Genomic DNA, 15664 nt, shown 5'->3' on the forward strand with positions numbered 1-15664 from the left:
ACACCCAGTCATCTCGAGGCAGGTGAAAATCCCTGACCCCGCCGGGAATCGAACCCGGTGATTGCATGGTAATAATGTCTGAGGACAATGACAACACAGGAGCTCTACAGGTTATTAACTATTCCAGGTTATTGTTCAAGAAAGGTAGTCATTAAAGTTTATTAAAGAAATGCCACTGGATAATGCCTGCACAATATTGGTTATACTCTGTCAGTTAACAGTGTTACGATATTGTAGCCGTGTGGACGACGAAGAATTTAGACGACGACAATGCTGAGCTACTGCTATTTGAGAACCCCGACCCGTCTCCAGAGCCACGGGTAATTATGGGATAGGCAATAGTCAGAACAGCAGCTTCCTCCACCTGTCCACTCCGACCCTGCTCTCAATGCTCGCTAAAAAATAAAGTCTACATTGGCGCGGTCATAACTGCACGTAACGTTTGCAGGAGCGCCCAACAAACACTTCCGCACTCTTTGAAGACTCAAACTGCTCTGCTTCCTCTCTGCTCGCACGCGACAAAGACTCTCCTTACGCAAAGATAAACAATGGCACAGCTACTACCATTTCGTCGTTGCTATCGGTACATTTCAACACCGTTCCCTTGGCGATTACCCAGCGATTTACAATATTTACGTTATAATCACAATCAATTGTATACTTTCGCAAATAAACACACTATTACATCCACTACGTATTAAATACAGTTTCATATTACAATTTGTCACCAAGTACTACGGAGCGAAAAATTCTGGATGGTGCAGAAGGTATTTTTCGCCCCGTAATACTTGGTGAGGTCATCGGTCCCTAAGCTTACACACTACCGCATGCCGCACACACGAACTGGAAGAGGCTGTACTGCATAACGTCGAAGAGAACACTTCAACGAAAATACGAGCAGTTTCTTTCGCTATTAATGAGTGGAAAAAAAAAAGGCTCTGAGCACTATGGGACTTAACATCTGAGCTCATCAGTCCCCTAGAACTTAGAACTACTTAAACCTAACTAACCTAAGGACATCACACACATCCATGCCCGAGGCAGGATTCGAACCTGCGACGTAGCAGTCCGGACTACAGCGCCTAGAACCGCGTGGCCACCGCGGTCGGCAGTACGTTTCCAGATTCAAAATATTATCTACTCATTCCTCTCTACAAGTCCTAAAAGTGTGTAACGGGAATTTCTGAACACTCTGTAAATATATCCAGAAGGAATTAAAATATCGAGAGGCGGTTTTCACCAAGATATGATGATGATGAGGTCCCATATTCCGAGGACCGTAGGGAACGATGCGGGAGACCCGCACCGCCGACTAGGCAAGGTCCTAGTGGAGGTGGTTTGCCATTGCCTTCCTCCGACCGTAATGGGGATGAATGATGATGATGGTGACGACACAACAACACCCAGTCATCTCGAGCAGTGAAAATCCCTGACCCCGCCGGGAATCGAGCCCGGGATCCTGTGTGCAGAAAGCGAGAACGCTACCGCAATACCACGAGCTGCGAGATATAGAAGACAAGATAACGAATTTGCTGACGTCCACAACTAATTTTTTTATAGTCGCCAAATTATGACACAGACTTCTTTTGTAAAGGAACCACATTCTGTGGCACTTAAAGAAACTTCTACGAGAACTTCAACGACATATCGTGTATGGGACTTTGATCAAATAGTTTCAAGATAACAGCGCCGCAGATCACTGGTCCGCCTTCAGGAGAAGAGGTTCCATATGAAGGGGTCGGAGAGATATAGTCATAAGCCACATCGAACTAGTTTTGAGATACAGCGAGTTTAAAGTTCCATGGAGGTCTGAAAATGTTTAATACAAAATAGAAATCTTATTTCTACTGCAAACACTTGCTTAACAATTGCGAAGCATGTTGTTAAATAGTCAACTCTCTGCATGCTATAAAATATTAATTTTAGAATGATTCTAATGAAGATGTAGTCAACGGTGGCTTATGACTATATCTTCCAAAAAATTGTTTAAAACATAAAGTATGAATTTGCAAGGATTTATTTTAACTACTCTTACACAGCAAGCAGAATATATAATTTTTACACATTAATATATACATATCAGGTATCTGCGATGTATAAATTATTTTTTCATTGATACAGTTACATGAAGGAAGTTCCTCTACCTCATCATTGTACACGTTATTTCCAGTACATGACCGAAAGAAATCTTGATTTTCTGCAGGTATGGATGGCATAAGAGACAGTACACATCAATTTTTTTCTGGTTAATTGGTAGTGGCTTTCTGTACTTTATTGGCATCTGATATGGATTTGGTTCAACTAGCCTTCCATTCTTTTTGACACGAATATCCACTGACATGAAAGCTCCTATGTCTGAGTAAGAGTGCTTTACAGTTAGCTTGAAGGGATCTTCAGACTCAAACTTAAATTGAGTAGCTTCACTGAAATGGTGGGGATCTCCAGATGTGGATTCTGTACGTTTTGAGGCCTTCCAAACTTCTGAAGTCTTCTCTTTCCATTTTAGTTAGAATGAAATGTTTTGGACTGGCAGATTTTATTACTTCTGCCCATTCATCTGGAGTGTACACTATTGGACGTCTGTTTCTTGCATACCGTTCAATGTGACCAAAATCACGATCGCAAGGTAGCACGATGTGACCTACCACAGGGAAGAAATGCTGGACAGAATCAAATCTTTTGGTAGCAACAAGGGACCATTCCAAAGCAATAATAGTCCAATTCTTTGCCTGGCCCTTGCAGTTGTCTGTGATTATGTGGAGATGTTTTGTCTGAGGATTAGTTATCTCCAAGTACTTCAATAAGCAGCTCCCAACCTCATCTGAACCCCGTCCTCCATCTTTCTCGCTCCAGAAAAACATATAACCCTTATTTGATCCACAGTTGTGGATACCATAGTTGTATGTCCATATTTTCCACTTGCAAAATGCTGGACCAACTGTTAGTTTAGGTGTGGGGAACGTTTGTTGCATGTCCATTGCTATAACATGATGCTCTTTCGAATTTTCTTTAGCCAGAGTAGTTAAAGACGCAATCATATTTTGTCCTCTGTCAGCCTTTTTTAGATGCAGTTCATATTGTTGTTTCTTTTCTGTGACTTCTTCTGCACATAATTCTGGGTTATTTATTGCAATTAGAAATCCATCACATTTTGAACAGGTGTCACTTTTTGGTAGTCTGAAGCCTACGTTAAATTCAGATACGAAAATTTCTCTGAATCTACTTTCAGATACTGCAGGAACCTGCTTTTCCTTGCAGTATTCTGAATATTTATCTCGAAATAAGGAAGCAATTGTGAGACCACAATCCAAATACACTTTATTGGCGTTCTGTTGCCTACAGTAATGACTGTTATATTTCGGTATGGCGTTGAGAAATTCTCTTACACTTCGTACAGCTTCGTCTTGAAATTTATGTGGGTAGTTTCCATGTCTTCCTGAAAGAAAAAAAAGATGAGCTTATATCCTCTTCCTAATAGAAATGTTTGTATAGTACTCAGTTTGAGTTCATCCATAACTTATAGCACAGAGTAACATACAAACCTCTTCCATCTTCTTTTGTCACTGCAAATCGCTGCTTCATTTGATGTTGCAAATTCCTCACTCTTCGTGCATGTATCTTTAAGCCATGAACCCTTAGGAAAGCTTCCTTGTAGATCATGACTTCTATTCCGCATACCCTCACATTATAAGAAAATGTAACATCCCTGGATGATATCTTCTTGGAAGTCTTTTTTTGATAGCTTTGAAAGAAATTATGAGAAATATAACAAAATGAAATAAATATAGAAAATATTAAATCATTTGTATTGAAATAGTGAACAAATCTCCACTTTTTCGGTTCCATTTTCGTACAGCTCATCAGGTAAGTATTCTGGGCAATAAAGCTTCCTTTGTCCCTAAATGAATGAAAAATGTTTTCTTCCTCTCCAAGCAGTTTTGTGAATCATTTATTTAAACAAGTGCAGGGAAGTAGAAGCCTGAACAATCTTGTGGGTTTTTAAAGACTTATACTGCTGACCAGTATTTCGGCGACGTTTTGCTTTATTTTTCTTCCTCTGATCAATATTTCGCTTTCTTTTTCGTGAAGGCTTTGGTTTTTCGGGTGATTCTTCATTTATTCTACTTATTTCAAGTTATAATATGAAGAACAAAATAGTCTAAGAATTAGCGTGAGATATAGTCGTAAGCCACACAAAACATTAAATTTCGCTAAAATCACATTAATGCGAAAATATTTTGTACACGTCTTTTGCCTTTGAAACTACATTATTGCACCATTAAGCAGAAATATAAATGTGCCCATCAAGTTTCATCATTAACACACAGGATGGCTGTCAAATGCCTTGGCAATGTTGAGAGAAACAAAGTCACAAGCCACAGGAAATTAATCATCGGAAATAAATCGTTTTATATACTTACTGAAACATCATCTGATCTGGAACTGCTGGTCAATGGATGCCAAGATTCATCCTGTCAGGATCCAAAGGTTAAAGCTCTTCACTTGCACTACTGTCTGTGTCAAACATGCGTTGAACACCCGAGGACGCTTCAGACGTTCCTGACCCACATGCCATTTTGCCATGGCTTGTGACTATGTATCTTCTGAAACTACCACCAGATGGCGCAGCATAGAACTGCACTCCATCATAGCCTGCCATCTATTGCAGTAACACGGAACTTTTTCAACACATTGTGAAGAAGACATTGTTAAGAATGCCGCAACATGAAAAACTCAATTTCGTGAAAGTTGTGGCTTATGAGTATGTCTCTCCGAGCCCTTCATATACCAAATGCAAGCGAACATATAACTCGGGTATGTGTTTACGTGTGGTCTTGAAGCCCATCAGTCTGTGTTCTGCTGTTGCAACAGTCAGATAACTTGCTCGTAAGGCTATTGAGATAGTCATTGTGTATACAACAATCGAATAAGTGAATATCGTTTACGGTGTTTGTCGCCAAAACTATTGGAGCAGCTGTGTGGTTCTATGCTGAAGAGTATGCAGTTCGTGCCAAGCAGTAAGGAGCTGTTTTTGCAAATATGATAAAAATAAGTTCTGTAAACTGGAAGTGGGAAGAATAAAATACACCAAGGAGAAAGAAGAGCGACAGATGAAAGAAAAGAAACTAACACTTTATCAGCAGTAACGTACAGTGCAAATGCTGCTAAGAGGCATCCTGGAAGTAGTAGGATCAACCAAACGAGTGTTTTGCGAACCCTACACCTCATCGCGTCATCCTCTTCACATTTCGCTTCACTTACAGCTTCATGGCAATGACTTCCAAAATTGGTTACAGTTTCCAAACATTATCTACGGCCAGTGCAAACTGATGTGGCAAATCCATACAAAGTTTTGTTTAAACAAGGGCATTGTTAATAAACCATGGGCAAGTCAACCTTCGCAGTATGCACTAATCGCCGGGTGGAATCAAGCCTGACTCGAAGAAGTAAATAAAAACAACGCTCTTGGTCTATCAACGTTTGGTGCCTGTTTTTATCCATTTCTTCGAGACAGCGTTGATTTTCAACTGTTTGGAATCCGTTCCAGGTCGGACTGAAGGGAGACTTGGAAGAAATTCAGAGCGGGCTGCTAGATTTGTTACCGGTAGGTTCGAACGACACAAAAGTGTTACGGATGCTTCGGGAACTCAAATGGGAATCCCTGGATGGAAGGCGATGTTATTTTCGAGGAACTCTGTTCAGAAAACTTAGCGAACAGGCATTTGAAGCTGACTGCCACACGATTCTACTGTCACCAACATACATTGCACGTAAGGACCACGAAGACAAGACACGAGAAATTAGGCCACATACGGATGCATATAGATAGTCGTTTTTTCCTCGCTCGCTTTGTGAGGGAACGGGAAAGGAAATGACTAGTAGTGGTACGGGATACCCTCCGCCGCGCACCGTACGGTGGCTTGCGGAGTGTCTATGTCGAAGTAGCTGCAGCTGGAATCAGCCCAAAGAAATACCGGTCATTACGTCTCCGCGTCGGTGGAAACATCGGTTTGTTTCCCGTTACAACCAAAATGGTTTTTTAAAGTGCAGTTTAATGTGCCCATTGGACAGAGTGGTCTCAAATTATTCTAGTGCGATATTCGTTTTATCGATGTGTATCACCAGGGACAGCCAAGCACGAACAACAACCAGTACCCAGTACCCAAGCAGCGACAGCACCGCCCTGGCCCTCGCTGACTGCTTCCGCCATGCAGCAGCGCTAGTCACTCACTGCTGGAGTACAGATTACTCTTCGTGTTTTACTGTTCCTGCTAATACGTATCGATAAAACGAATAACGCACACCACACTAGTGTGCATGCGCTCTATCGAATGGGCACTTAAAATTCCGATTTAAAAACAATTTTGTTTCGTAATGGGAAACATACCGACGCTTTCCGTTAAAGCTCGGTGTCATATGAGAGAAGTGATGAGCAGGATTTGTTTAGGCTAGCTCCAGCTACACGTTGCAAAAAAGAAAGTGCAAATATCTGCCGAAACACCAGAGAAAATGCGCCTGATAACTCATAGCAGAGATCTGAAACTCCCCTTGCAGACTTCTAGGACTTATCCGACATGTCCGAAAGAAAAGACACCACCTTCATATATACAGTTAAGGCTAACCGGCCGTTTGACCATCTTCTGTGCGGATACACACACATTGCCCGAACTCTTACGGGGATCGGGAAAGCCGCGAGTAATGAGCGTAATGGGCAGGGGCACTACGAATATAGTGCGAGGCAATAAGTTGGCAATGTGGGTCTCACGGGAGGCGTGCCAGAGTTTAGTCCCTGCAGTCGCACTATCATCTGTGTCCTCGGTGGCTCAGATGGAACAGTCTGCTTTCGGCGGTGGCGCGGCACGGACCTGTTGTCCCGGCCACGGGCGCGCGTGGACGAGGAAGTGTTCTACACCGCCGGTACTCGCGCGTGTTGTTGTCTGACTCGATCGCCATGGCACACAATTTTCGAAAGACTACGATCTAGTTTACGTTCGACAACGAATATGCCAGACCCAAAGCTTTCGAAATAGAGCGTTTTTTGAGGGAAGAAGTTCGTTTACCTGCTGCAGACATAATTGGAATACACCTGTCCATTGTAAGCAGTACAATGTACGTAAAGATGACCGATGAAACTGCGTGTGAAAGAACTTTCTCCGCTGCTCAAAGAGGATTTAAATTTCGACACTCCGATGGTCATATCAGCGATGTAACAGTAGCACCTTCAGGATTGGGTGTGAGGGTCATTCGGATCTTTGAATTGCCGTTTGAGGTGCCAGAATCGATGGTTCTGAATCACTGCGACCATATGGAACGGAACTTTGTCATACGCCTGAGCGCTGGGCAAGTTTTAGCACCTATCCTGTGCTAAACGGCGTCTGACAGGTGCGGATCGTCCTTACTAAACATATCCCTTCTTATTTATACATTGGAGGATGTCGAGCTATTGTGATTTACGATGGCCAGCCACGCACCTGTTCTGGCTGTGGTGGAGAAGGACATATCCGCTCGGAGTGCAACTGTCACATGGAGAAGCGCCACAGCGAGAAGTTCCCACGCAACTGCCGATGACGTACGTGTCGGTGGCCCGCCGGGAGGTGTTGCCAAGTTCGGAGCGTGACAAGGACGTGGTTCTGCAAGAGCAGACCGAGTTACGGGAGCATGGAGGTCACTCGGAGAATGTCCCTAGACCCACGTCACGTCAGACGAGGGAAGAACCCTCCGAAAACTCACATGTAGCACGCGGCGTGGAAGTAGAGGTCGAGACAGTGGCGCAAGCAACGGACCAACGAACGATCGACGAACACAGTGAGGCAACAGAGGTCAGGGCACGTAAACAGCGATCGCCGAAGCGTCGCAAAAAGTGTCGCCATAGTTCGGGTGACACGTCCCCCCCTAGCCTAGGGGACACGGAAGTTATCCTAGCCGAAGAACTGTCTGACAAGGAACACGTGCCTTTAGAGGACGCTGACAGGATTCCGTCAGGTGGTGACAGGATGTCCTGCCTTTCAGATGGTCCCTCTTCATTGACACCGACTGACCCAGCGCTGCCGACAAAGGAGTCAGGGACGCCAATGTCCAGGCAGCCACATCAAAATACATCGGAGGACGTTTCTCGGATTGGTGACCACTGCGACTGGGCGGAACCAGTCGAAGACATACAGGAATTGCCACCCCCAAATGATGACAACTCACTTACAGGATGCACACCACGGAACAACAACAACGGCCGTTGGCGGCCGTTGGCGGGCACCCCTCTGAGCACGAATAGTGGACTACAGCCCTTGGAGTTCTCAATGACATGACACGAGCATGACAACGACAACGGACCAAGCATATAAGGTGGGCACAGTGAACATTAACACCGCACGTTCGCTTGCAAAGATGCAACTTCTCCGGGACATGATTTACGCCACAGACGTTGATATTCTGCTGATGCAGGAAACCTGCGATGCTGCTTTTCCCGATGTACATGGGTACAACACTTATCTAGCGCCGAGACCAAATGGAGGACGTCGCACAGCGATACTAGTCCGGGAAGGGATTCCGATGTATGACTTCGATTACCTTCCTTCGGCTCGGGGTTTGGCTATGACCGTGAACGGCATTCGTATCGTCAACATCTATGCAGCCTCCGGATCTGATAATCGACAGGCGCATGCACGATTGTACTCGAAGGAGATTGCCTCCCTATTCCATGGGAGGTATGACCACATCTTGGTAGGGGGAGATTTTAACTGTGTACTCGCACCGAAGGATCAAACCCCTAATTTCAGCTCCTGCTACGCTTTGAACACGATCTGCCGGGACATGGCCCTAATGGACACGTGGGAGAAGATCCATGGGCAGCGAGAGGGCTACACGTATTTTACTAGCCACTCGGCGAGCAGGCTGGATCGGACTTATGTTTCTGACAGATTACGGGATCACGTGTTGGCTGCTGAACGTTGGCCCACGGCTTTTACGGATCACCTTGCATACTTATGCACGTTAACCCTCCGACGGCAGCGGGTCTGGCGGATTCGTAGTTCCTGGAAACTTAATTCCTCCTTATTGGTGGATCTCGAATGTCGCCAGCGGATCGAAGAAACATGGCAGACATGCACTCGCCGTCTGCCGCTGCACCGTACTGTTCTTTCATGGTGGCTACAATGTGCAAAACCGGCGATACGAAGAGCTCTAATAACGTATGGCAAGGAAAAAGCGAAATGGCTCCGAGATACACTTGATTATTACTACATGGTGCTCCGCGACCTGTCCTCCAAGGCCCCATCGTCAGAGCGTCAAGCGGAAGTCCATCGCATTCAGGCCTGCATTTTATCGATCACGAGACATCGACTGGAGGGACTTTCGATTCGTGCTCGGTGCTTGGACAACGTCGATGGAGAACGTATTAGCATGCATCATGTGTCCAAGGGACATGCGCGTAATCGCCTATCCCTGATCACAGTGCTCCATGATGACGATGGTCGGCCCTTGACGTTACAACAGGACATTGCTGCTGAGTTTCTGGAGCATTACCGCCTCCTTTTCACTGGGACGCCGACGTACAGTCGGACAGGAGAAGAAATTTTGCGACAGATGCAAACGGAGGTGGATGGTCCGGATGCAGAGGCGCTATTGGAACTCCTAACGGAAGATGACATCCGGGGCGCACTCACGAAGGGTGCGGTGCATAAATCCCCTTGGCCAGATGGGTTGACACTCGAATTTTATCGCGCATTTGCGGATTTAATGATGTCCCAGTTGGTATTGATGTATAATGAGTTATTGAGCCCTGACACGGACGTTCCGTCGCAGTTCACGGCGGGACTGCTTATACCAATACCGAAATCGACAGCGAGTGTCAGCGCCCATCAATTTAGACCGCTCACGATGCTCAATACTGACTATAAGATCTTTGCGAGAATGTTGGCGGCAAGGCTCAAGACTGTAATATCCAAGACAATAGCACCAGACCAGGCTTGTCTAGGGGTTCGGAACAACATACATCCTATCCTAGGCGAATATCGTGACGTAATTTCCCTGACGGAAGCTTGTCGCATGCGAGCGGCGTTCGTATCGGTGGATTTTGATCGTGCCTTTGACAGGATCAACCATGATTTCCTTGACTCGACCATGCGACGCATGGCGATACCACAGGATTTTATTACCGTCCTCATGCGCCTCCTTCGCGGCGCTTCTTCCACGGTGAGAGTCAATGGCAGGGAGGTAGGAACGATTCCTATTTGCAGCTCAGTTAGGCAAGGATGTCCCTTGTCGATGATACTGTTTACAATAGCACTCGAACCATTGATGCAGACTCTTAGACGGACTCTTAACAGGCGTCCGACTCCGTGCGAGTTCCTTCACGTGTCGTGCATATGCCGACGACTTGATGATACTCGTCCGGTCGGAGAACGAAGTAAATAAGGTGGTTACCCTTCTTACTACGTACGGAGTAGCTGCGGGAAGCAGGGTCAACATGAATAAAACCAGGATCATGCACATCGGTCGAGGGCTGGACGCTCTGCACAGTCCGCTTACGACGGTGGACATCTGGCGATGCTTAGGTGTATTATTCACCCGATCGCTACGGCAATCAGCGGCGGCGAGCTATCGACGTCTCCTCCAGCACGTCCGACAGCACATACGCAACAATTCACTCCGGACGAAAGACCTGCTCCAAAGGGTGGACTACACTAATGGTCACCTGGCCTCGCGACTGCCGCACCTGGCACAGGTACTGCCAATGCCACATGGTGTTGCTGACAGATTAATGGCGGCCTTTGGATACTATGTCACCCAAGGAATGTTGTTTAAGATCAAATACGAGACTTTAACTCTCCCACACCATTCTGGAGGACTTAACCTCACGGATGTGCGGAAAAAGGCTCTAGCTCTATATCTGCGAGCGACGCTACGAACTTGGAACCAACGGCAACACGCCATCACATCGGCCATCCTGGATGTGCTTCTTCCCACGTCCTTTGAACCGCCGGTGGCGGTAGGCACAATTTCGCCCTCCTTTTCTCACGTCGCGCGGTTCTTTGTTGATTTTAGTTATGTTCAGTTACAGATACCTTCTACAAGAATCCCCACTACTCGTGAGATATATCGATACTTGCAGCATCATCATGGCAGCAATGTTGTCGAACTTAAATACCCAACGCGAGACTGGCGACAGATTTGGCGAGCTGTCCATACGCCTCTCCTCACCACGGCAGTGAGATCGTCATGGTATACATTCATCAACCGCAAGACAGTCAACCGCCAACGATTGTACGACATTCGCATGGTAGATTCCCCACTCTGCCTTATATGTGGCATGCAGGACACCGACGAACATTCTCTGCAGTGCGGTGAGGCAAAGGATGTTTGGCAGCTGACGCAACGCATCATGGCCCTCCTCCGACGCACCGACGAATCCACGGTCACGACGGACGCTTTATTTTTCCATGACGCTGTCTTCTTCCCCTCACAAAAAACATCGGCAATCCGATGGATTGGAGGACACGCATCGCACTACGTGCTCTCGCGGACCTTGATATCGGGCATGGACTATTGGCATTATCTACTAGAACAACACGAAATCATCCGACGCCACTCTAAACATAAAACGCATTTTGCGAACTTTCTAGGCAGCATGTTTCATAACCCCCCGAAGCGGTGGGGAGTCCCAGGTTTACGTTGTTTCGAGGGATAGGATTAACTCCCGGTGAAGTGTCAAGGATGTCACTTCGTCCCTATATTTCTTTCCCTTCTTTTTCATATATGATTTTTCTTTTGGGACATTAAAATTAAATGAATAAATAAAATATTATTGTTACTAATAAAAAAAATTACATGAATGTACAATGTTTCCTTCCCGCTGCCTCTCCCTTATCCTGTCAGGAGACGGGGACACCGTGGCCAGGTCTCCAAGTACGACCCCTGCCCACTCTGCCCCCTGACCTACTAAATTAAAAAAAAAAAAAAAAAAAAAATTAAAAAAAGATGGATAGAGTGACTGCCATGTAAGCGGGAGATCCCGGGTTCGAGTCCTGGTCGGGGCACGCATTTTCAACTGTCCCCGTTGGCGTATATCAACGCCCGTATGCATGTACTGATTTAATTGTTTACAGTTAAACTGTCTTTGTCCTTTTCAGAGGAGGGTTAACATTCTGATTCACTACAAGTAAGGTTCGATGTGATGACTGTAGTGTCTAGGAAGCCTGCATAATTTAATTAATTTGTAGTAAGGTCTTATGGGACCAAATTGCTGAGGTCGTTGGTACCTAAGCTTAATCCAACTTAAACTAACTTACGCTAAGGACAACACACACACACATGCCTGAGCGAGGATTCGAACCTCCAACAGGGCGAGATGCTCAGGCCTGCTTACTCGGTTCGCTAGACAAACAATCGAACAAGTCGTATTAATGAGTTTTATTACAATAAGAAATCTACAGATACTTATTTGACAATCGCAGAGATGTTTCGCAAGCAAAGGGCTACATGCGAAATAATCAATCATCTTCAGTAAAGTCAATCCCAAGTTTGAGCTGCATAGAGAGTACAAGCGAAGTCGCTAATCTTGAAACTGCTACAGAACTGGGCCCTCAACAGTCGGTCGCGGTGCTTATGTCCGCTTCACACAGGGGACGCCGCTGTCACGTTGTCGTCCTGAAGAGAGGTCAAGTCAGCGTGCGATTGGCTGACTTCTTCTCACAGCCTCCTCTTCTGTTTCGTACGCCGTAACAATGACCCCCAAGTCCGGTGCACACATTGCACCTACGAATGTCGTTGTGGTGCACTTGCTGTCTGGTGTCTCCGCCATCTCTCCTGCGGCGACCAGAATTTATGCCATCAGATCTTCTTCTGTGAACGTGTACTCGATGTACTCAACACTGTTGTTCTAATACTCCCAGACACGTGAATGAGGTTCGAACCAGGCCAGAGAGGTAGCACAGACCTCAAATGACATCAGCCGATGCGACATAAGCACCCCCCACCATGACTCCCGCGTTGCATATCTAACTAGCAAACATGTTTTCAGACGACTGTAGCATGGGTTCCAGTTCAAAATATTGTCTACTCACTCCCCTCTACAAGTCCTAGATGTTTGTAAGGGGAATTGTTATTGAAGGTGGAAAAGTTAGGCAACCCATATTGTGTATGTGTGTGTGACAGCAGTAATATAACACTGAGTTGTTTCAGTCTTGTCATGTTTTACTGCGTGCAGTTGTTCTAATTGAGCAGCAAAGCCGGCTGCATGATATGCAGGTAAACATTTGTGAGCACACGTCGATGTCTCTCCAACTACACACTTCTCTTGAGCAAGGCTCGCGGTCACTCAAAGCGTCGCAAAATTTCCCAACACAGCACCGAACAACGCGACAGCTATCGGCTGCCGCGGCTGTCGTCAATACATTCCGTTCAGATTAAGCGGATAAGATGTGCAGATAAGCCACGCCATCCCCGTGTGTCACCTCGTCGGCAGTGACGTGAGCTTCCGCTCGCTCAACAGGCAGTACTAGCAAGAGCATCGACGGCTAGGCAGGTGTGCAACACGTGGTTCACGATTTCATGCTCATCAACATCCACATACGTACTCTGCGAGCCAGCCTAAGGTGCCTGGTGGAGGGTACATTGCAAGGTTACTAGACGTCTTCTTTTCCTACTCCATTCGCAGATGGAGAGACAGAAAAGCGATTGTCTATGTGCCGCCTGTTTTATTTTATCTTTTCTTTGCCGTCCTTACGCGAAACGTAGTTTGTCGCAGTAGAATCGTTCTGCAGTCAGCCGCAAACTGCGTTTGTCTAAGGTTTCTGGATAGTGTTGCACGAAAAGGGCATTCTCTTCCCTCTAGATATTCCCATTTCAGTACACGAAGCATCTCTGTAATGCCGCGTACACACTGCCACGGGAAACATGTTACTGTTGGAAACATTGTTTTCTGCGATGTTTCGCAAATTTTTCGACTTTGTTTCTGGTCTCTGTTTTCGTCCACACTGGCGGCAAACATTTATCGTTGTGTATTCACGCTGTCGGCAATGCTCCTTGCGTTACTGAGTTCGTATCGTCTACCGCTGCAAAGCCATTGTTTTTGCCCTTTGTAACTCTGGAAATTTCCGTAACACTGATGCCGCATACTGAAAAATGTTCAAACGTGTGTGAAATCTTATAGGGCTTAACTGATAAGGTCATCAGGCCCTAAGCTTACACACTACTTAACTTAAATTGTCCTACGGACAAACACACACACCCATGCCAGAGGGGGGGGGGGGGCCTCGAACCTCGGCCGGGACCAGCCTCACAGTCTTTGACTGCAGCGCCCGAGACCGCTCGGCTAATCCCGCGCGGGCCGCATACTGCCCATACGTACTACATTCATCGTTCTTGTTATCTTCTTGCTCTTGCAGCACTTTAGTTAATAATTGAGACGCAATCTTGTGCGGTTACTGTATATCTTTTTTCTCACCCACTCTTCTGATTTTTCGTGGTGATGGAAGGTCCAGCCAAAACCTCTTCATCTTCGTTTATGCCCTCCGGCGAATGTACGAAAGCCTGAAATCAAATTTCTCTCTTTCAGATACCTGCGAATGAAAACAACTGGCATGAAACAGCATGTTTGTTCTCACAGATTCTTCAGTGCTACAGTGGCCTGTTGGTAGTGGAAGTGAATATTATACTTAAAAAAGTTCATTCAGCATTGTACTGCTTGCTGTCGTCGATGACAGCTTCAACTTTTTGTACGCAGATATGGGCTGCCAGAACATAATGTCAGAGGGTGTTGAGTTCAAAAACGCGAGCAAAAGTGAGTTAATTAACAAAAAGAAACTAAACTTGGCACAATCTGAATGCTTACCAGGTGGCACAAGGCCCTACCATATGTTTTTGTAGCAGACGATGCTTTTCCGTTACAGGAAAATACACTACTGGCCATTAAAATTGCTACACCAAAAAGAAATGCAGAAGATAAACGGGTATTCATTGGACAAATATATCATACTAGAACTGACATGTGATTACATTTCCACAAAATTTGGGTGCATAGATCCTGAGAAATCAGTGCCCAGAACAACCACCTCTGGCCGTAGTAACGGCCTTGATACGCCTGAGCATTGTGTCAAACAGAGCTTGGATGGCGTGTACAGGTACAACTGCCCATGCAGCTTCAACACGATACCACAGTTCATCAAGAGTAGTGACTGGCGTATTGTGACGAGCCAGTTGCTCGGCCACCATTGACCAGACGTTTTCAATTGGTGAGAGGTCTGGAGAATGTGCTGGCCAGGGCAACAGTCGAACATTTTCTGTATCCAGAAAGGCCCGTACACGACCTGCAACATGCGGTCGTGCATTATCCTGCTGAAATGTAGGGTTTCGCAGGGATCGAATGAAGGGTAGAGCCACGGGTCGTAACACATCTGAAATGTAACGTCCACTGTTCACAGTGTCGTCAATGCGAACAAGAGGTGACCGAGAGGTGTAATCAATGGCACCCCATACCATCACGCCGGGTGGTACGCCAGTATATCGATGACGAATACATGCTTCCAATGTGCGTTCACCGCTATGTCGCCAAACACGGATGCGACCCACATGATGCTGTAAACAGAACCTGAATTCATTCGAAAAAATGACGTTTTGCCATTCGTGCACCCTTGTTCGTCGTTGAGTACACCATCGCAGGCGCTCCTGT

This window comes from Schistocerca americana, chromosome 3 (genome assembly GCF_021461395.2).
Source record: "Schistocerca americana isolate TAMUIC-IGC-003095 chromosome 3, iqSchAmer2.1, whole genome shotgun sequence".
NCBI lineage: Eukaryota > Metazoa > Arthropoda > Insecta > Orthoptera > Acrididae > Schistocerca > Schistocerca americana.